The sequence below is a fragment of the Acipenser ruthenus genome, chromosome 6 (genome assembly GCF_902713425.1).
Source record: "Acipenser ruthenus chromosome 6, fAciRut3.2 maternal haplotype, whole genome shotgun sequence".
Taxonomy (NCBI): Eukaryota; Metazoa; Chordata; class Actinopteri; order Acipenseriformes; family Acipenseridae; genus Acipenser; species Acipenser ruthenus.
The window spans coordinates 14,614,033-14,635,956 of NC_081194.1; the positions used below are offsets into that span (position 1 = coordinate 14,614,033).

The window sequence follows — 21,924 nt, forward strand, 5'->3', positions numbered from 1 at the left end:
ATGGTGCCTTTTTGTGTTTACATGTAAAGCCTGTCATTTCCCCTTGGAACGCCTACTTTTCCCAGAATGCAATGCAAATGAAGGATAGGGGGAGGGGGGTCAGATTTAAATGTCATGCTGACAGCCCACTTAGATTCTCGAGCTGTTAACCATGAAAGTCCCCAAAATACTGTTTACATGAGCAGAGAACAGTTTCACGTGTCATCATTTGTAAATTGTTATTGAAGATCAGATTTGCTGATGGATAGTGCCTGCTTTTTTAATACTTTGTTTTAGTGCTTCCACCCACACTGCTTTTCACACCTCATCTGTGTGTGGGGGTGGGGGGTTATATCTTTATTAATAATTAACTGGGCCAAATCCGAGTGATGGTTGAACAGGCGTTTGGGTTATTGAAAGGGAGGTGGCGGATACTACTGAAGCGTTCTGAAGTGAACCCGGTGTACTTTTATTCTGTATCACTTTTTTGTTTCATTGGCTTGTTTTGTATCTCTCTATACCAAATATAGCATCCTTATTTGCGCTGTACTTGTATGACTAAGTCGCAAAAATTCCACTCCACATTTTATTTTGGGAGTGGGTTAAACAATGTTTGTGTCAAGCTGCTTCATCATATCCTCTTCCCTTATGGATATTAACACCCAACTCTCTTCATCGCTCCAACGGACGTAAATGGAGGGTGGACACACGTTTTGCTCAGACATAACTCGGAGAAATTGCATTTATTGTAAAGTACTACTTAGTAGTACTTTACAATAAAGTCGTTTTGACAGTTGTTTGGAAAGCTATTTGCAAGTGTATTCTGAAGTACTGTACAGTAGCTGTAACCACCTGAATTCACAAGCCCACGATCCAGTTTACCAAACATTTGTAGTAATAGTTTTAAACAGAAACTTGGTAAATACAATCTGCATGATACTTTACAAACACATTTAGATCAGTGTATGATTAGCATTAGGGAAGACAGAGAAAAAAAGTGGGGTTATCTATAACATCAATCTGATAAGGGAAATACTGCAAACAAAAAAATAACTTCCCTGCTACCTTCTTTGGACCATGGTAACTTACGTATTCCCATGTGACTTTTATAGCAGCTTTAGGAAAGGACTTGAATGAGCTAATTAACATGAGAAACTCGTGTTTACATGTTTAAGTGGCTGTTGATTTCACAAGCATTTCCTGGAATCTCACAAGAAATTGAGACTTTCATGGTAAAATACTGAGACCGTTTTTTGGGACATTTTCATGAGCTTTCCTTGTCAAGTTTCACACGCATTGTCCATTCACGTGAAACAAACCAACATGTAAACTGGCTTATTTTTTTACGGTCGTAGTTAAAGAGTTAATTCTCAGTAGTAATGCATTCTCTTTGCTGATATGTACCACCTCACTATGGCTGCGTTATGCATGGGACGCATTAAATTGAGGGTGACTCATTCGCTCCAGTCCCTGTATCCCTGAAAACATGAAGCACAGCCTTTCACATGTTTTTTTTATTTTAAGGATTTCCATCTATTGTTTCTGCAGACGTGGATCTTACGTAAATAAAGTGTCTGCATGGATCATTTATGTAAAAATCACTGACTCTATCTACCATAAAATTGCATTATCTATAAGCTTAGTAACCACAGTCCACAGACTTTTTTTTTTTTTGCAAGACTCAGCAGTAAATCTCAGAGGATGAGAAATGGCCTTTAGAGTGGAGGCAAAGCACGCTTTTACTCAAATGACAACCCTGTCAGCTTTCCCCTACAGATACACCTTAAGTGCTAACAAACGTAAAAGCCATTGGTGGAGACCCAATCAACTAATATTCGACTAGAAACCTGCATTTACGTAGTATGGATACTGTAAGTGCATAGCCATTTATGCATTTACTTGCAAGCTACTTCTTCATCAATCAAATTTAATCATGCTAATTCTGTACATTTTTACTGACTTTTACCATGTAAATGCCATTTTAGATTGTAAGGTCTAGGTCTTGGCTATGGTTATGCATTTAAACACTTCAGATTATGTATGATTTGTTATCTTTGTTTGTGTTAACAGTTCAATTCTGCATATTGAACTGGAACATCTTCGATATTTTCATTTCTGCATTTTTTTTTTTACAAGTCCACTAGCATCCTTAGAGATTAGCTGTAAACACAATGCATGGAACAACCTCATGTTTACTTGTAATGTGCCTTTGGGACTCAGGTGGAGGACTATGCTTTATTTAATGGTCAGCTACAAATATAAGACCTCATTTGGATGCTTGTTAATAGTGCTTTTTCCTGAAGATCAGGGAAATGGAAGGCTCTGATACAAATTCACATTCATTATAATATAATAATAACATCTTTATATAGCACCTTTCATAGTAGACCTCCATCACAAAGCGCTTTACAGAGGTATGCAGAGTCACTTACAATATGACATTGATTTAACATCTCATCCACAGGATGGCACACAAGGAGGATAAGTGACTTGCTTAGGGTCACACAGTGAGTCAGTCAGTGGCAGAGGTGGGATTTGAACCAGTGACCTTCTGGTTACAAGCCCTGGACTTTAACCACTGGACCACACTGCCTCCATCAGGAGTCCATTAGAAGACAGCCATAAAAAGCAAGGGGTATCTCTGATGCTATAAACCAAGACACAATAGCTTCCTCAGAAAAAACAAGATTTTTAAAAGGAGTTTCTCATTAATCAACACAAGTCATATGTTTATAAGAACAGGACCATGCTAATCTGTTCAATATCAGATGTTATTAAAACCCTAGCAATTAATAAAATAAAATAACAATGCCAAACTGGTTTACTAAAGCCAGCAAATAATGCGTGTGTTAAGGCAACTAGTAGATACATTTTTTGCAGGACTACAGCAGATTGTAATTTAATAATGTGTTAAAACGTTTATTCCAACAAGTCAACAATACACGCGTCAGATATTTCGATTTTGCACAAGAAACCATATTACACGGACGTAGAATTAATCTATTAATATACCACTAAATAATCTGATAGCTAGTATACTAATGCTCATGTCTCCTGGATTTGAAAGTCCTGTGCGGTATTTCACAAAAACTTAAAGCTGAACTGCAATTTAATTGACATGTCAAAAATGTACTTGAGCGGTAGCTTTGTCTTTTACTGTAAGCAAGAGCTGCCAGCACGAAATTTCCACATGGCATTTCACCAATAGCTGAATATTAAGCACAGTGATGTTATTGTTTTGCTGTTGTGGATGCTGTCTGTTGAATTCTGTCTTGCACAGCATATGACAAATAAAAACTGACATGTTAAAACCATATTTGAAGGGATATAAAAACGATGTCATAATTGTCTTGAATACAGCAATAAGTACAATATTATTCTCTACACTGTACAGACAGACAGATCTCCTGGTTAATGTGGAAAATGCTAACTTTTCCACAGCATACATACAGCAGTATCTTTTCACACCAAAAAATATGGAGTTTGATAAATTCCAATTCCGTACACAGCAATCACACTTAATTGTCACAAATAATACTAAGAATAATAATAGCTAAAATATGTACAAACAAATCGAATATTCAACAATAGTACAACCTTAAAGATGCTCAGTTATAAAACGGTCTAAGGTTCGAATGCAATACAATACTAAAGTCAGCGGTGTATTCAGTCAAGCAGTTGCTGTACATGTTCGTGATTAGACTATCAACACACATATACTTACCTTCCAAGGTGAAACAGCTGTATGAATCGAGTATTACGGGAACATCAACAAAATCGTTCCTAATGCTTGAACCACTGCTCTGTTTTAACAATACTGTTACCTGACCCTGCATAGCCACAGCTAATAATGCACACCTCGCGGGTCGTTTTCATGAGTTGCAAAAAAATAAACAAATAAATAAAAAGAAGTCCCCAGGTCCGTCAGATTTCCTCCAGCTGTGATTTCTGCACACGTCCACAAGAAAAATAAATGCAGGCTAGTACTACTGCTTATGGATGTGTTGTACAAGGGGGGGAGACGCGTGTTCCGGATTCGTGTGATCAAAAAATATCTAAGGTATCCCTTTATGAGAGACAGAAGAGGGTACAAGCGTTTTAATGTGAAGGTGGTATATAATGAGTGTTCTCTTGACAGTGATTTTGATCTGCACAGTATCTCAGGACCGCTACACTTCCACTTGGTCCTAAAGGATGTCCAGTTTAGAGTTGTTTTGTATAGTTAAATTTGATGGCTAAGGCTGAACACCTTACCGAATTAAATTTACAGTGTGAACACTGCTTATTTTTGTTGGTATCGTTTCATACAGAATTTGTTTAACTTGGTGTTTTGTTTTTTTTTGTTACTTCCCTTTTTATCATTATAAATAATTCGTCTTTTACACAAAACATTTTTAGTTGCTGTTGTTCTATTTCTATTTTACTACTACAAGAAGAGGAAGAAGGGGGCTTTAGGTAAGATGCAGGTGTATATGCTTTGCAGATCATAAAGTATATAACTTTGTTCACAGTTTTAGTGGAGGAATAACGTTTTGGGGCTGACCATGTCCAAAGAAATAACCCTTTAAAGGGGTTATAGTTGATGTAATCTTGCAGTGTATTCCATTCACTGTGCAAGTCTTTTGAAGTGAAGTCACGTTCAGCTCTCAGTTAACATACTTTTAGGTTGCTTGCTATACTTACATTTCTTGGTCACTTCATTCACCTCAGCAATGTGGTAACTCAATGTCATAAGTGGCCAAATTGAGTACTGCACTTTTTCACTTCTTGTTTGATTGATTTGCACGGTTTGCTATATTTTTGCTGAGATTATTTTGTTGTTTTTATTTTATATTAATTACTAGTTCAGTTTTTGCTTTGTGTGATGATTATTGTGTTGTATTTATTATTAGTACACAGGTTACCAAGTGGTAGAACTGATTGATATTCTGAGGAACCTAATTACATCACCTGTTACCTATTACCTCATTAAACCACTAACTGCCCTATAAAAGGTGTGTTGTCAGCACAGCGGGGCACGGGGCACGGGGCACGGGGCACGGGGCACGGGGCACGGGGCACCCTGCACCCTGCACCCTGAGGACCCAGACCAGGAATTGCATGAGAGAAGCTGCTGGAGGAATAGACTGCAGGAAGAACCTGGAAATGTCAGACAAACAAATAAAGGGAAGTTACAACCAATTAATAATACTTTTGTTTCAGTGGTGAACCCCATCTAGCTTGCTGATAAGTGCACAGGGCTAAAATAATCTTGTTTAGTGTGCAATTGGAAACCATTCTATTAGACAGTACAACACACATATTGACTTTACAACTATAAAGGAATTATGAAGTGTGTCTGATAACATTATACAGATTGCACAGGATTATTGTGGTGGTCTGTATATAAGACAACCTGCTGGAATATCTTTGCAAACTCAAATTTGGGACACAATACGTCGCAACAGAACTGTACTGACGGTGGCTTTGTTTGTCTTTGGTGTGTTACAGCAGACCCCCAGTGGACAGTGACCAGCAGGACAGCATTCGAGACAGAGAGAAGCTGGCCCCGGGTTTTGATGACTGTGTGGGGCTAGTCTATAACAAAGAGGACAAGGGCCATTTTTGGCCTGGAGTGATACTATGAGTCGGGACACAAGGAATGCAAGGCTACATCTTTCTGTGCCATGGCCTCTCTTCTCACGGTCGAGAAGTATCGTGAGTTAGCCTGGTTACCAGGACCCTCACTACCTTCTGTATTTGCACAATTGAGCTTGTTTTTAGATAGTGTTAATATAATTTTAGTTGGGAGTGTACTTTTTATTGTGAATTGTTATTTTGATAAAGATTACTGTGGCTATTGACTGTAACAAAAATGAAAGCTTACTCACCTGTGTTGTGGTCCTTGGACCTCATCTGGGGGTCGGAGTTGGCGTCACGGAATCCCAAAAGAACCTGTAGAGAGAGAGAGTGGAAAATGGGAGGGTTAACTTTCATACACATAGTTAACAGTGTTACTTGGTCACCTGGTCAGCTCTCTACCAGTGTGATGCGTTAAAGCATGTGACATCTATATCCCTTCAATACCCTCTTTCCTGTCATTAACTAACCAGCTGCTTCCTTAATAACCAGCATGCTGTACAGCCAGTTTTGAATACCTACAGTGCAGAGGATTTTAGTAGAAGTTGGTAAAAAGCTACAGATATAGCAACTGTTTAATGAATTTAGTATATTGTCAATTATATTATAATGTTACAATTCCATCATTCCCTTCATAAAGTGTTACAAAGGTCTAGTTCTAAATATTCAGCTATAATTTAAACAGTACTGAAAAAGTAATACTTCTATTCATGTTTTCAAATGAAAAGCACACAATTTAGAATTTGACAAGTTTTTTTTTTTTGCAATTGCATCTTCAAGATTTAAATTACGTCTTCAAGATTTGTTATCACTTAGGGAGCAAACCAATTTGTCGAATGATATCCTACCTATCTATCCTATCTATCGTGAGCCAGCTCACATAACCAGCAGGAGGCGCTCGTGGCAGGCTGAGACCAAGCCGGGCCCCACAACAGGGGACAGCTGGAATGATCCGTGGCTGCCTTGGAATCAGCCTGCAATGAGTTTGAGGAGCTAATTGAATGATAGGCAACAGGTGCTGCTAGCATAGGAAACAGAGTTTGCTTGTTAATTAGTAATTGCCTCGTTTGGCCAGCACCTGTGGCCTGTCTGGGCTCCAATCGAGATCCTTTATAAAAGGTTTATTTTTCTGTGTTCAGGAGACTGGATCATCTGAATGGAGTGGTGAAACGCAATACAAATCTGAAAGTATCCCACTGGAAGAGAAGCACTGGAGGTACGGTGAATGAACAGGAGCCTGTGGACATTGCTGCAAGACTACTAAGATCAGTTTGTGTTCTGTTTATTTTTTACTTCTGGAAAGAGACCTGCCTCCCGTTTATTTATTTTTTGTTTGTTAATTCTTGCGGATCCTTTGCGGCAGAGCCACTATTAAAGAATACGTTCTTTGGAACTTTGTTGTCCGTGTGCAACCAATGCATCACAATATATATATATATATATATATATGTAATACCCAGGGCCAGGCTCTTTTCAATTGGACAGCCGATCTCAGATAGGACAAATGTACAAACAAGGATAATTCAATCAATTATGTCTTTAATAAAAAATACAATTTAAAAGAACAGAAGGAATGGAGAGAGAGAGAGAGAGAGAGGATACAATGTCGATAACAAATTCTAAAACGACACTTCACTTAACACATCAATACAATATAGGACCAAAATAAAGAGTGAACAACCCAAACAACTCAATTACACACTTTTCAAATAAAATCAACACAGTGCAAACAAAATAAAAATAACCATTTAACAGATCAAACAATCAAAATAAAGGAAAATCCCATATAACATAACACCATGAACACAATATAAATCAACAATTTGCAAAAAGAAAAAACAAAAACAACATTAACACAGCAAAGCAAAATGGTTGAGAAATGAAAAGGTCCACAATTTACAAATGAACTGTATACAAAGTGACAGTGCCATAAAGAATAACTATAAGATAAATCCTATAGACAAAGCTCACACTCCATTAACCCCCCAGACAAAACATATCCACCAGCACAATTAATACAATAATTAAAATAGAATTACCGGTTTCAATTCTATTAATAGATACATCATAAAATCAATTAACCCATAAACAATAAATAGTAGCCCTACGCGAGGAAAAAACAGAGAGCCAATATATTACAAGCGTCGATTTAACCATAAACTCTCAGCTACACAAACCTGCTTTATTCTCACCACATACAGCAAGCATTAACGGATCACGACTCTTCCGCGGATCGACTCATTCGTGGATAGAACATTTCACTTTCCAATCAAACTGGAATAAACGCTAAAAACAAAACTTAACTAAATTTAGCAAACAAAGGCGCTCTGTCTTTTCCTGGCGTTCACAAACACAACCTCTCTCTGTCAAGGGCACACCCCGTCACCATCCAGCAGCCGGCTTTTAAAGCAGCACGTCAATTAAGACAGCTCATTTATCCAATAGACTCCGGACAGAACATATTGCGCTCATTGGTTTCAATAAAGTCGTCATAATACCAGGACCAACAGGTAGAATCCCAAACTAATATAATAAGTAAGCACCGTTTACATATATATATTTTTTAATGGGAACCACTTGCATAGCTGATTTCCATTATGGGCTCTTAACATTCTTAATGTGAGAACTTTATGGGACGCTACACCTTTAAGCTGGCTGTTGTAAGAATGAGCATATTTTAGGGTTAATTAGCTGCATTGCGGTTTGCTTTCTTTATTGGGTTTGTTTGGGTGTCACTCAAATAGAGCACAGAGGGGTTAACTTAGGATTGAGTCCCAATAAAATTTTTGGATGGATCCAAATCTTGTCCTTATACATTGGGATGTGTTGGGTAACAAAACCAGTCATGGAGAGCTAACCTTGGTGCTCCAGGAAGAGTGTACTGTAAACTCCAACCAGTTCTCATAACATGTACTTCAGCTATGTGGTAGACAACGTGTGTGCAAGAGAGAGATATTATTATAATCAATCAATCAGTATAAAATAAATAATAACATGGCCTTCAAGCCGTAGTCTGTGACACCTGCATGATGTGGGAAATCTGAGAAAACCCAGCAGCGCTAAATGAAGTGTGTGTGAAGTGCTGCATGATCCAGGACTTGCACACCCACAATTCTTAGAAGTCTGCACCCCTAACAGACTGAAAGCCACCAGGGAGATGGAGGGTCAAACCAGCTGAGTTCAGGTAGGCAGAGGCAGGGGAAAAAAAAAAGAAACTTTGTCAACCACAACCACCAGAAATCAAAAAAACTTGAGCCACTTTAAAATTTAGATGATCAAAACCAACATCAAGTGAATGAAAGGATCAACATCCAGGACCCTATAAATGATGCTGGCCAGACAGCAAAAAGAAGAGAGGTCATGATTGTTGGGGACTCCATATTGAGAAACACAGCAAGTTCAGTGCGCAGTCTGGACCTCCTTACTGCAACAGTGTGCCTTTGTCACGCACATCACTGAGAACGTGGACAGGCTCCTAGAACGAACAGGAGATGACCTGGTAGTAGTTGTCCACATCGGTACAAACAACATTGGAAGAGACAAGCCAAAATCCCTGCAAAACAAATTCAGAGATCTAGGAAAGAAATTAAAAGACAAGGCCAAAACTGTGCTATTATCTGGGATACTGCCGACACCTTGCAAAGGACCATATGGACAGCTGGAAATAAATAAGCTAAATGCATGGCTAAAATTGTGGTGCACACAGGAAGGCTTCACCTTCCTTGAACATTGGACCACATTCTACAACAAGGACTATCTATATAGGCGGGATGGACTGCACTTAAACAAAAAGGGAACCAATCTACTTGGTGAAAGGATCCTCGAGGAGGTTCAGAAGCATTTAAAACTAGAAAGGGGGGAGAAATAAACAAAAGGGAGACTACATCAGAACAAGGGCAACAACTCGGGTAAGAAAGCCATTAAATGTATTTATCTAAATGCTAGAAGTCTCAAAAACCAAATGTTAGAACTACGATGTGATAGGTGTTACAGAAACTTCTAAAGTATTAATAATTGATTTAAATTAGTGTGAAGTGATGGACATGGCATTGTCAAATATTTATGTAGCATCCCTGAGTGGTTTCGAGGTCTGTTTTGTGCTATAAATGATTATACAGTACAAGTTCTCAAAAAGACGCAGCATAATGAATCGGGTTTACACCTTTTATTTGTGTCCGTCAGTCTGACTATTTTTCAATCTCAACACAATGAATGAAACTTAGTATTCAGACTCACTAGTAACAGAGTAATAAAAATAATGCAAGTCTTAATTTATATATATATATATAATGTGTGTGTATTTTACTGTACATCGTTAGGTTCAATAAATGCAGGGGGAAAAGTGTGGAATAGACTTGTGCGTCACCTATGATTTGTATTCCATTGTGGGTTTTTTTTTTTCAAAGTGATGTTACTGAAGTACCTTGTTTTTTTTTATTCTGTTTCAGTACATCTCTGCTGTGCCTGTTAGACTGACTCCCACACATGGCTGTGCAGCTATCTCCTTTGTGTGGCAAAACTGACAGGACCACTCAAATTGCACATAACACGAAGCAGGCCCACAGAGAATGGCATGTAGGTGGAACGTCGCTCTTCAGAGATCATGTTTTACATAAGTCTGCCACATAGTTAACTGATTGCATGCACTTTCCTAAGTCATGGGGCAATAAAGTATAACACATTAAGGCAAGGAAACAAATCTTCTTTCTCCTATATACAAATCTCTAACTAGTTTTGTTACTTAACTTTATTTTTCATTTGGTATAAAAATAGGTAGACCAGTCATTAAAGAGTAAGTAACGGGGTTCTGAAAAATCTAGCGTTCCACGTCCCCACATGTTGCTTCAACTGTTTAAATAACATTAAAGAACATTTCAGATCTGTTATGTGTTCACTTGAAGAAGGAGAGTGTTTCTTAAGCATGACTTACCTCCTGTCGAAGAGCCTTCGGTGTAATTGCTGCATGCAAACATGTGCATTCAGACTGAAGGGACAAAATGAATTGATTTTTCAAACTAGAGTGTGTGCCAGACTGTGCCTGCATGTCTACTGTGCCCAGCACAACTACCCTGGGAAAAAAATCTTGTTATGACTGAATCCTTGTTCTGTATTTATGCCAAAAGTATTTTAAAAGAACACTTTTTGTCCATTTCTATGTTAAAGTCAACATACTTTCACTAAATGCACACGGTATATTGCACAATTTCTATTACAATGGATTCTATTGTTGATTGGCTTTTCTGCAGGACTTTGAAATATGGTTTATTAAAAGGTACATTTTAATCATCAATGCTTTAGGCACTTGTATGTTAAGGATAAAAGATGAGAGTTTGTTTTATCCAAATCAAAGGCATACGAGTTAAGAGGCTACTTCTCCTCCCTCCTAAACCCTCCCCCCCTCCTCCTTCCTCCTCTATCTCCCCTGATGACTTTGCCTCCTTCTCTTCTAAAATCTCAGGTATCCGCAAACTCTTTAACACCTCTCCCTCCCCCGCACCCCCTCCTGCTCCAACCCCTACACCCACTGCATCCCCTACTAACTCACCCTCCTTCTCGCCCCTCTCAGACTCTGACCTCTCCTCCCTGCTCCAGGGTCACAAACCCACCACGTGTGCCGTGGACCCCCTCCACACTCTCCTCTTTCAAGCTGCTGCTCCTGCTCTACTTCCCTTCATCTCCTCCCTTCTCAACACCTCTCTCCTTTCTGGTCTCTTTCCCTCTGCCTTCAAAAAAGCCTCTATCACTCCCCTCCTCAAAAAATCTACCCTCGACCCCACCTCCCTCAAGAGCTACCGTCCTGTCTCCCTCCTACCCTTCCTCTCCAAAACCCTCGAGCGGACTGTACACCGCCAGCTCTCTGCTCGACCCTCTCCAATGTGGCTTCCGCTTTGCTCGCTCCACTGAAACCGCCCTCCTGTCTGTCACCAACTCACTAAAGTCTGCCCGAGCTGCCTCTCTCTCCTCTGTCCTAATTCTCCTTGACCTCTGCTGCCTTTGACACTGTTGATCACTCTATTCTACTATCATTTCTCGCTGACCTGGGGATCTCTGGCACTGCTCTGGCCTGGTTCTCCTCCTACCTCTCCAACCGCACTTACCAGGTAACCTGGCGTTGAGCAACCTCCGCACCTCGCCCTCTCTTAACAGGAGTCCCCCAAGGGTCAGTCTTGGGTCCTCTCCCTGTTCTCTCTCTACACCCACTCCCTGGGCCCCCTCATCGCATCCTATGGTTTCTCATACCATTTCTATGCTGATGATGCTCAGATTTTCCTCTCCTTCTCCACCTCTGACTTCACCATCCCCTCCTGTATCTCTACCTGTCTGTCTGCTATTTCCTCCTGGATGCACTCGCATCACCTCAAACTCAACCTCTCTAAATCTGACCTCCTTTTCTTTCCCTCCTCCTCCTCCCCCTCCTCTGATCTCTCTATCTCTGTTCCTCTGGAATCTACCACACTCTCTCCCTCTTCCTCCACTAAGAACCTCGGAGTCACCCTGGACCCCTGCCTCTCTTATTCCCAGCACATGTTCACTCTGGCACACACTTGCCGATTCTTCCTGAGCAACAGCTGAAGAATCCGACCCTTTCTCACCAACTACGCCACCCAGCTCCTGGTCCAGGCCCTGGTACTCTCCCGCCTAGACTACTGCAACTCCCTCCTGGCTGGCCTCCCTGCGTCCGCCACCCGTCCGCTCCAGCTCATCCAGAACTCCGCTGCCTTCCTGGTGTTCTCTCTGCCTCGCTTCTCCCATGCAACTCCACTACTCCGCTCACTCCACTGGCTCCCGATCACTGCTCGCATCCAGTTCAAGACTCTTGTACTAGCCTACAGATGCCTTGACCAGACTGCACCCAGCTACCTCCAGACCCTCCTCTCTCCCTACACCCCCACTCGACCTTTCCGCTCCGCCTGCACTAGAAGACTGGCTCTACCTCCTCTACGCTCCCCTGCCTCCAGAGCCCGCTCCTTCTCCACCCTCGCTCCACAGTGGTGGAATGACCTTCCTACTGATGTCAGGACTGCCCAGTCCCTGACCACATTCCGGCGCCTCCTTAAGACTCACCTTTTCAGACAGCACCTGTAGAACTCCTGTTTTTCCCCTGGGACACTTATCACCCTTCCTTAAATGTGCTTTACTTGCTCTTATCTGCCCCCTATTTTACTGCATTTAATCCTGTACTTCAGAGTACTGTAATCTGCAAAGTGTTTAATCTGTAGTGTTTTGTATTTAATCATATCCTGATCTAACTATCACTGACACTGTTTTCTGCTGTATTATTGAATTGTATTTTGTCACACTTGTACTTGCTTGAACCAAAGTCATTGTATTTATCTTGCTCTTAATTGTACTATTACTTGTACTGTGATACTTAATGTATTTGCTTACGATTGTAAATCGCCCTGGATAAGGGCGTCTGCTAAGAAATAAATAATAATAATACTTGGCTTCAGTCCTCTTCACCACATAGACTCTTAATAAAAGCCTTCTCTTAAGTTTCATGCCCATGGAAGATCTAAATGTGTTTAAATCAATACTTTTGACAAGTCATATTTAAAATTTCAGAGTAGGAACCTCATTATGCCACAGGTACAAAGACATGTCATTTTGGAAAAATAATCTATAACGATGTTGTAACAGAAAAAGAAATGCAGCTCTTTATCTTGTGTTGAAGCATCACTACCTGGTTTTACTGATGTGGAATTCTGCCGTCATTTCTATCAGGCTGCAGCTATGATTTATTTACTTTTCATGGTAACTCAAATTCCATGCTTGGAGACTGTGATTTGGTGTTGTGACAGTAAATCAAAGGTTTTGTTTTTAGAATAAAATGTTTTTCTAAAATGGTTATTCTTCTGTCAGCAGATCGCTGAAGTGTAAACCTTACAGTAAATGCAACAATTTAAAAAAGAAGAAAAATATTAAATATTTTCTTTGTTTATTCCATACTTAGCATTTTCACTTGCTTTGCTTTGGCACTCTGCCTTGCCTTTCAGGGAAAATAGTTCTGCTTTGAAATTCTGAACCCAGCACTTGGGTTATATATAGTGCCGTGACAAAGTATTTGCCCCCTGGCTGGTTTTTTGCATTTTTTTTGACACTGAATGTTATCAGATCTTCAACCAAAACCTAATAAACCTGATAAAAGGGAGCCTGAGTGAACAAATAACACAAAAATTTGATACATATTTCATTTATTTATTAAAGAAAGTTACACAACACCCAATACCCCCATGTGAAAAAGTAATTGCCCCCTTAGACTCAATAACTGGTTACACCACCTTCAGCAGCAATAACTGCAACCAAACGCTTCCTGTAGTTATTGATTCGTCTCTCACAGCGCCATGGAGGAATTTTGGCCCACTCCTCCATGCAGAACTGTTTCAACTCAGTGACATATTTGTGGGTTTTTGAGCATGAACTGCTCGTTTCAGGTCCTGCCACAACATCTCAATGGGGTTTAGGTCTGGACTTTGACTAGGCCATTCCAAAACTTTAAATTTCTTGTTCTTCAACCATTCTTGCTTGTGTGTTTCAGATCATTGTCTTGCTGCATGACCCAGCTGCGCTTCAGCTTCAGCTCACTGACGGATGGCCTGACATTCTCCTGTAGAATTCTCCGATACAGAGCAGAATTCATGGTTCCTTCAATGATGGCAAGGTCCTGATGCAGCAAAGCATCCCCAAACCATGACACTACGATCACCACGCTTGACCGTTGGTATGAGGTTCTTACTGTGGAATGCAGTGTTTGGTTTAGGCCAGATATAACGGGACCCATGTCAGCCAAAAAGTTTCACTTTTGTCTCATCTGTCCATAGAACATTGTTCCAGAACTCTTGAGGATCATCCAGGTGCTTTTTGGCAAACTTGAGACAAGCATTCATGTCCTTCTTAGTGAGCAATGGTTTGATGCCATGAATCCCATTTTTGCCCAGCGTCTTTCTGATGGTAGAGTCATGAACACTGACCTAAGCCGAGCTGAGAGAGGCCTGGATGTTGTTCTAGGGTTCCTTGTGACTTTCTGGACGATTTTACGCCTTGCTCTTGGAGAGATTTTGCCAGGACGGCCACTCCTCGGAAGACTCACTACTGTCCCAAACTTTCTTCATTTGGACAATATGGCTCTGACTGTGATTCGGTGGCACCCCAGAGCCTTAGAAATGGCTTTGTAACCCTTTCTAGACTGATAGGCATCAACAACTTTTTTCCGGAGGTCTTCAGGAATTTATTTTGATTGTGGCATGATGTGCGTCTAGAACAGGGGTGGGCAATTCCAGTTCTGGAGGGCCGGTGTCCCTCCTGGCTTTTGTTCTAACTTTGCCCAAAATTACTTAATTGGACCATTCATGGCACTTCATATATATATATATCAACACTGTCACCAAGTGTGGTAGAGTGGCTGATGCAGGATGAATAAAATGGCTGGAGGTTTTGTTGAAGTTTTCAGAACTCTGCAGAGTGATTTTTATTATTCACAGTGTGGTCACCGACACAAAAGGAAAATAAATAATAGAAAACCTAACTCGACTTGAAGTACTACCTAAACAAAATAAAGCCCTAACGAACAGGTTGGAACAGCTAAGCTGTTTGTCCAACAATAGAACAAAACACAGTGCAAGTATGGTGCAGTTACAGAAAGTGACTACTAACCCCCACATGTACTGAATATTTCCTTGCCTGCTTGGTCTGAACTGAACTAACTTGCACTTATTATTCGGAGTATGAGCTCTGCCTCTCTCCTGCTTCAGCACAGCTGGACTTACTGGAAGGCAAGGCAGAAGGGCTCGCTTCATCCTGCTGCGGAGATTTCAGCCTTCATTGGTCAGGGTTTTGTGCACAGTCCTCTGAGTGTTTTCCTCTTGCGCTCCATTTTCAAATTAAACTAGTAACTGTCAACGTATACCTATAGCAAAAACTTACCTACACCTTAACCCGCTAATTTTAACATAGGTGCTTAGAATGACAGGCGCTGTAGCTAGCAAATGAAAGTGCACAGTCAGTGCAGGTCTTGATGATTGACAGTCATTTAAACGAATGAGAGCATTCTAGCGCTGCTTCAGTCAACAAAATCTATTAGAACAGGATGAAATGACTGACAGTGAAACTACAGTAGCCAATTAAGGAACCACTGAGATGACTGACAGCGACCCCTAGCCATTCATAGCGGAACAGAGACGGAACAGACAGCAAGTATAAAAACTACACAAACTAGAGATAATTTCTAAATTGTTATTTTTGGTAAGAATTAAAAATAGCGAGTGTACCAACGTTTAACGCCTACAAACAGCGTAAATGACTGCTCATTATACAGGAGAGATCATAATTTGCATCTCATTATAAATAGATTCGCAATGGCGAGTCAAGATTTACCATAAAAAACTGTGTATAAGTCGCACCGGTGTATAACACATCGGTGTATAAGTCGTGTATAAGGACCCCCTAAAAATACCTAGAAAATAGACTTATACAAAGGTTATTACGGTAGAACTTCCTTCTGGCAAAGATAAATGAGTGGTATAGTGAACAGAAAGAAGTAGTAGGCAGATATAATAGGGTTGAGCTATGGCTTCTGCAGGCTCTGACCTTGATGCAACTATGACACCAGCCAAAAAGAAAAGGAAAACAAATTTCCACACAAGACGAAATTGACCTGTTAGGTATTGAAATGGAGAAAAAAAAAACAGCAAATATTTAATACTTCACAGGGCAAAAAAACATTAAGAAACAAAACATGGAAAGAAATAAATCACTAAATAAATTCAGAGACCAGTGCTGGTGTAGTATCAAATGCAGTTCCCCATGAAATTCAGTGCCCCCTGTTTGCTGTGCGCATGCGCGAAACAGTCTTTCGCTTGTCACAACACGCGCCCTGCTCATTTATGATGTTAAATCTTCTGCGGATATGTGCAGAGCTTGTCATTCATGTTAAGCTTCCGTGAACTCCACACACTTTTAATGATTCAGCAAAATTAAACAATGCTTTTTGTTAAGTTGAAATGTAATATCTACGTTTTCTAAATAAACAGCACCTATAAACACTGTGTTGCCCATAATGTGACTCTTATATTAAGAAAACAAGGGAATCCGTATTTCATGAGGAACTGAATTTGATACGACACCGGCACTAGGATTTAACCCCCCCAAAAATAAATAAATAAATAAATAAATAAATAAATAAAACGTGGAGCACTGCTGCAGCACAACCTAAAGAAAACATTTTGAAAATAAATACATCACCAGCTAACAAGACAGTAATCAATCAAGTAACAATATATTCAAAATTAATTATGTAGATTTGGTTAATATTGAAACACATTAATATCTTCAAATTAGCCACAGAACCTATTAATCATAGGCACCAACTTTTTAAATGAATGTTATCAAGTACAAAAGTTAATATGAAAATGTTTATATATGTTTATAAATTTTAAAAAAAAACCTAGCCTGCAGTACAAATGCATTCGTTCATAAGTGAAAACATAATTCTATGAACACACTTAACAAATTAATATCGCAAAAGCATGTTAATTTAATAATATCGCAGAAAACTTTTGTTTGGGAATATGCATATTTTTTGTAAATGAAAAAATTACAGTACATACATTAGGCTACACAAGTAAATATTTTTCTGCTTATTTCAGTTGTCTCTGCACTACATAATTTAATTAGGCATAGTGAGAAAAGATTTCAGTTTGTATTTAATTAAAGAACTCTGCAGTGATTTATTTCCATGCTTCCCATTAACTAATAAAGCACCTTTACATATAAAATAAACCAAAACAAAATGCACTTATTGCCATTGTTTTATATATATATATATAAATTTCAAAGTTGTAACGAGTCACCAAAATTGGGACTCGAGTCAAGTCATTGGGGAGTAAAGACTCGAGTTGAGTCGAGTCTTTGACATGCCAATCTCGAGTCCAGTCACGAAACTGCTCCAGTCGAGTCGAGTCACCAATCTGGCTCGAGTCGCTTTGAGTCATTAGTTCTGACCAGTGATTAATTTGTTAAGAATGAGCTGCCGGGCGCAAGCAATGACAATAATACCGTCCTTAAGAACCGCACATTCAAAATCATAACATGTTTATTTGAAAGAGCATTGTACGTACTAGTGTAAGATGTTTACATTCACGTATTCTACATCATATACAAGGTAGTTGTACGTGCAGAAAAATTAATTAAAGGCAACCGCAGGACAAATAATAAATAAAAAATCCTGTATACATGTTTTGTTATGGTTTTGCATTTAAATGGTTTAAAAAACAAACAAATTAAAAGGCATTCAGAGGACTCCAGGACAACATTGATTAAAAAACAAAATACGCAACCCAACAAGAACATTGGTTTGACCCACGGTCTGCACTATTATCAGCGAATGTATGCAACAGAAGCAGCTGGTAGATTACAAAAACGAATAATTAAACTTAGGCTAGGTAGTTGTTATCTTAGCATGTTTTTATTCTCTATTAATTAAATTATATTCATTGAAAAAAAAATCATTGCAAGAGAGAACCAGATTGTTATTATTTTTTATTGTTTTGGTTTAATATAATATAGAAGGCTAATGTTCCTGTTGAAATAGGCAACAATATATTTTTTTCCATTAAAAAGTTGTCGTTGTTCTTTGTTGAAATTAATGTTCAAATTTCATATTTTGTTGTGTACTACTCATTTAATCAAACCAAATAGTGTATTCGTGCATTGACGTTTTATTTTCGAAAAATAAACAACTTTTTTTTTTTTAACAGAAGATCCAATAACCAAATACACTGTTGTGCAAAAAAAAAAAAAAAAAAAAAAATTTGTTTAGAACACTTCCGATTAAAAACAAAAAAGGAAATACAAAGCAAAGGACTTGAACTTTTAACATGCGCATCGATTTCAATTTTATACTATGATAATAAATACAAATAACTATATATAATTTCATTTGTACTTGTTCATTTTTGTTAACTAACATTTTGTGTTCAAAGCAAAACAAGCCATTTTATTTAATGTCATAAATCTTGACTAATTTAATTACCGTTTGTCTGGCACAGACAGGACTAACAGTTTTCTGCCGTTTAGACAAATTAGGGCGACCAAAACAAATAGCTAATTTTTTAATCATTTTTTCCTTTCCCCTACTGCTGTCAGGCTCATGTCTCTCACTCAGTGTTACGTCACGTTGCGCGTCCGTTTGATTGTAAAGTGTAAAAGCCGTGCGCATTGTCCAATCAGAAGAGTTCAAGGTTGAACCTGTCACGAATGACAGTAAATAGCCCAAACATAAATTTGAAACGCGCGCTTTGGCAGACAGGGAGCATGTCATTGGTCATTTGTAAGTGGCGGTTCATGTGTATACTAATTGAAAGCGGTACTGATTGAAGAGTATTGAGGCCACTAAAAAAAAAAAAAAATCTTTTCAGCACTTTTTTCCCCCTGTAACACAGTGGCTAAGCCACTGTCTGGCAGAAATCTGGGTGGGGCACGTGAATCAGGCATGCCAAGCTCAGTTGCTACGTCACAGCCCAAGCCGCAGATCATGTGGAGTAAAGACGGGGTGGCCAGCAACAAGGGTCGCAGGTGCATTCTGTATGACAATGAAGAGGAGAACTTCATCCTCAAGATCCTATATGGCCTCTACACCTGCAACACCTACAGACCTTGTACTATGAACAGTTAAGTTACTGTAGGATTTGTCTCATGAGACACAACCTTGTGTAGCTAACCCAGAGTTACAGATACTGTACTCAACACATGACTGAAGGTTTACTATATTTTGCATAACCCTGCTCAATCATACCTTCCACGCAGACAGAGCTTGTGGGCTGTTCATTCTCACTGGCATGCATCACAAATGGCATGTTGGGAGCTTGCCCTATTTTTAGTCAGTCGGTCTGTTGAGGCACCCTTGGCAGCAGAATGTAGCTCTCTAGCTGTCCTATCACATATGTCAGACTCTGAGCTTGCCATATTTTGTTCCCCTCCTATTGCAAGGAAAGGACACAGTGTTTACTGACAGGTCTGCAAGCAACCTTTTTGCTCATTATTTCCCTTTGCTGCAACGCATCATTTTAATCTCCTGTTTGCAACTGGTACCTATAATGATTATATAAAACACCCTGCTAGTTTCAGTGGTCTTCGTTGTGGCTTTCAGGATCACACCAATTTCTTGAAAAATCTTCCATTATCCACACAGAAAAATATCTGTATGTTTTGAATTTGTTTCTACAGCTGGGCTAAAAGCAATACTTTATATCATCTCTATATTTCTAATACTTAATTTCTTACCTAGTTAATATTTTATTATGTGGCTTCTGCTAGAGCCGAAGAACATTACTATTGTTTTCTTATCTCTAAGAATGAAAACTCCTGTAACTATTACACTTATTGTGGCTTTCATGTCACCAAAACCACCAGAGATTACACAGCATAACCATGTGAATCAAAAAAGAACATTATGCACGGTATATTCAACCTTAAACCAAGCATAGCTGCATTCAATGATATTGCAGCCTTTTTAATGAGCAATTTTTCTTTATGCTTACCCAGCAAATGTAAGAAATAACAAATGCCTCATCACTGGTTGCTACTGAAAACAAAATTGTCAGACACTGTCAGACATCACTGGTAAACCCATATAATCTCAGCTACCAAAACCACCAGGGTCCTGAAAACAGCAGGGGAATATAAAGGCAGACACTGCGATCTGAAACATGTTAATATGTATGGGCAGAAAGAAAGCAATTGAAACTTTGGAAATGACTTCAGCTCTATTGGATAAACAGAATGGGGCTGTTGATGAGAACTTCAGTCTTCAAAATGAATACATTTCATAGTGTTTTGGGTACAAATCAGCCATTTTGATAGCTTCAGTGCATTCTTACATTTAGTCTGTAATCCGGTTTTGTTTGCTGAAAAGCTCACACCTATTTTCCAGGTTAGAACGCTGCTTTTTTTACGATCTACAATCATGGTAGCCTATGATAAGACCAAAACTTTGAAATGATTCAATGGGCTGAAAAGGAGATGCGTGAAGCATGACAAAAATATAATTTAAACCCCCCCAAAGGTAGTAAACAGTTTATGATTTATATCCTTTTTCGAATGAACAATATACACCTATGCCACTCTACCAGAAAATCTACTCCACTCCGCTTTCCTCCCCAACTATTCAATCCTCTTATTACCTCTTTCTATATCTCTTTTACTTTTACCCCCCTTTGATAGCATTGTGGTGTTCACCCACCAGGACAGCTGAGCTGATTTCCCAATCAGTCTACACAGGTTTCAAAAGAAATAAAACAAAAAGCCACATCCGATCCAGCCTCCACACTCTGGGACCAGTTTATTGTCAGTCATGTCTACAACAATAACCCTGATTGAGGGCTGTGCACTTGACCTGGGCTACAAAAGGAAACGTAGGATCTTAGGGTCCTAATTTAGCAATGAAACCTCTTTGACTAATCATGAGTCGTTGCAAACACGGAGACAAGCACGGTGCCTCAGCTGTTTAGATAGCATCACATGTGGGTACACTCTAGCTCTTTAAGTAGGGTGACCAGATTTTCAAAGCTCAAAACCGGGACACATTGTTAAATAACTGATAAGTCTAATTAAAACTGTTAAATATAGGCTATGTTATTGTTAATGGTTATTTAAATAGCCATCCTCTCACTCTTAGTATTATCTTTTTTTTTTTTTTAAGCAGCTAGCTCATTTCAGTACACTCCCGGGTGTATAATTTGTGGCTAATTAGTTTAACTTGCCATACTGTGTTATATAAGTATTGCTACTTTTATATTATTATTATTATTATTATTATTATTATTATTATTATTATTATTATTATTATTATTATTATTATACATCACTTACGTTTTGGCATTTTTCTTTCTTTTACTCAGTAGAGGGAATGTGCTTTCGGGTTTACCATTGTGCTCATTTGTGGTCTTTTGCTGCCATCTAGTGGTCAAAATCAAGAAGCGTTAAAGGGAGGTTTTATTAGCTAAACCATTTAATTTGTTAAAACCAGGACTTTGACTATTGAGACGACTTTAATTTTGTTACCAGCGTCAGCTGTTCTTTCTAACTGAGGGGAAAAAAAGGAACATTGTTTTTTTTTTTCTGATAAGGGACATTTTTATTTCAAGAAAGAAGGCATTCCTTTCATTTTTAAAGTGACTGTGACATTTGATTTTTTATATATATTAATTAAAGTGTAATGTGGATGACTACAACCGGTGTGTTGCGTTCCACTGCACTGAGAGGGTTTGGTATTTATGGCAAAACGTCACTAATTATTATTTCCCTGTCGTGTATTACGTCTAACCTTTT

At 39.0% G+C, this 21,924-nt stretch overlaps 1 protein-coding gene across 1 annotated transcript in view; it reads right to left on the reverse strand.

The window, feature by feature from the left end:
• LOC117410363 (synapse differentiation-inducing gene protein 1-like) overlaps nucleotides 1-4,788 on the reverse strand; it is a 30,710-nt gene extending 25,922 nt beyond the window's left edge. The window contains exon 1 of the mRNA XM_059025054.1: nucleotides 3,704-4,788. The gene's annotated coding sequence lies outside the window, so the exon portion shown is untranslated. The remainder of the gene's footprint in view (nucleotides 1-3,703) is intronic.
• Between the last annotated feature and the right edge of the window lie 17,136 nt (nucleotides 4,789-21,924).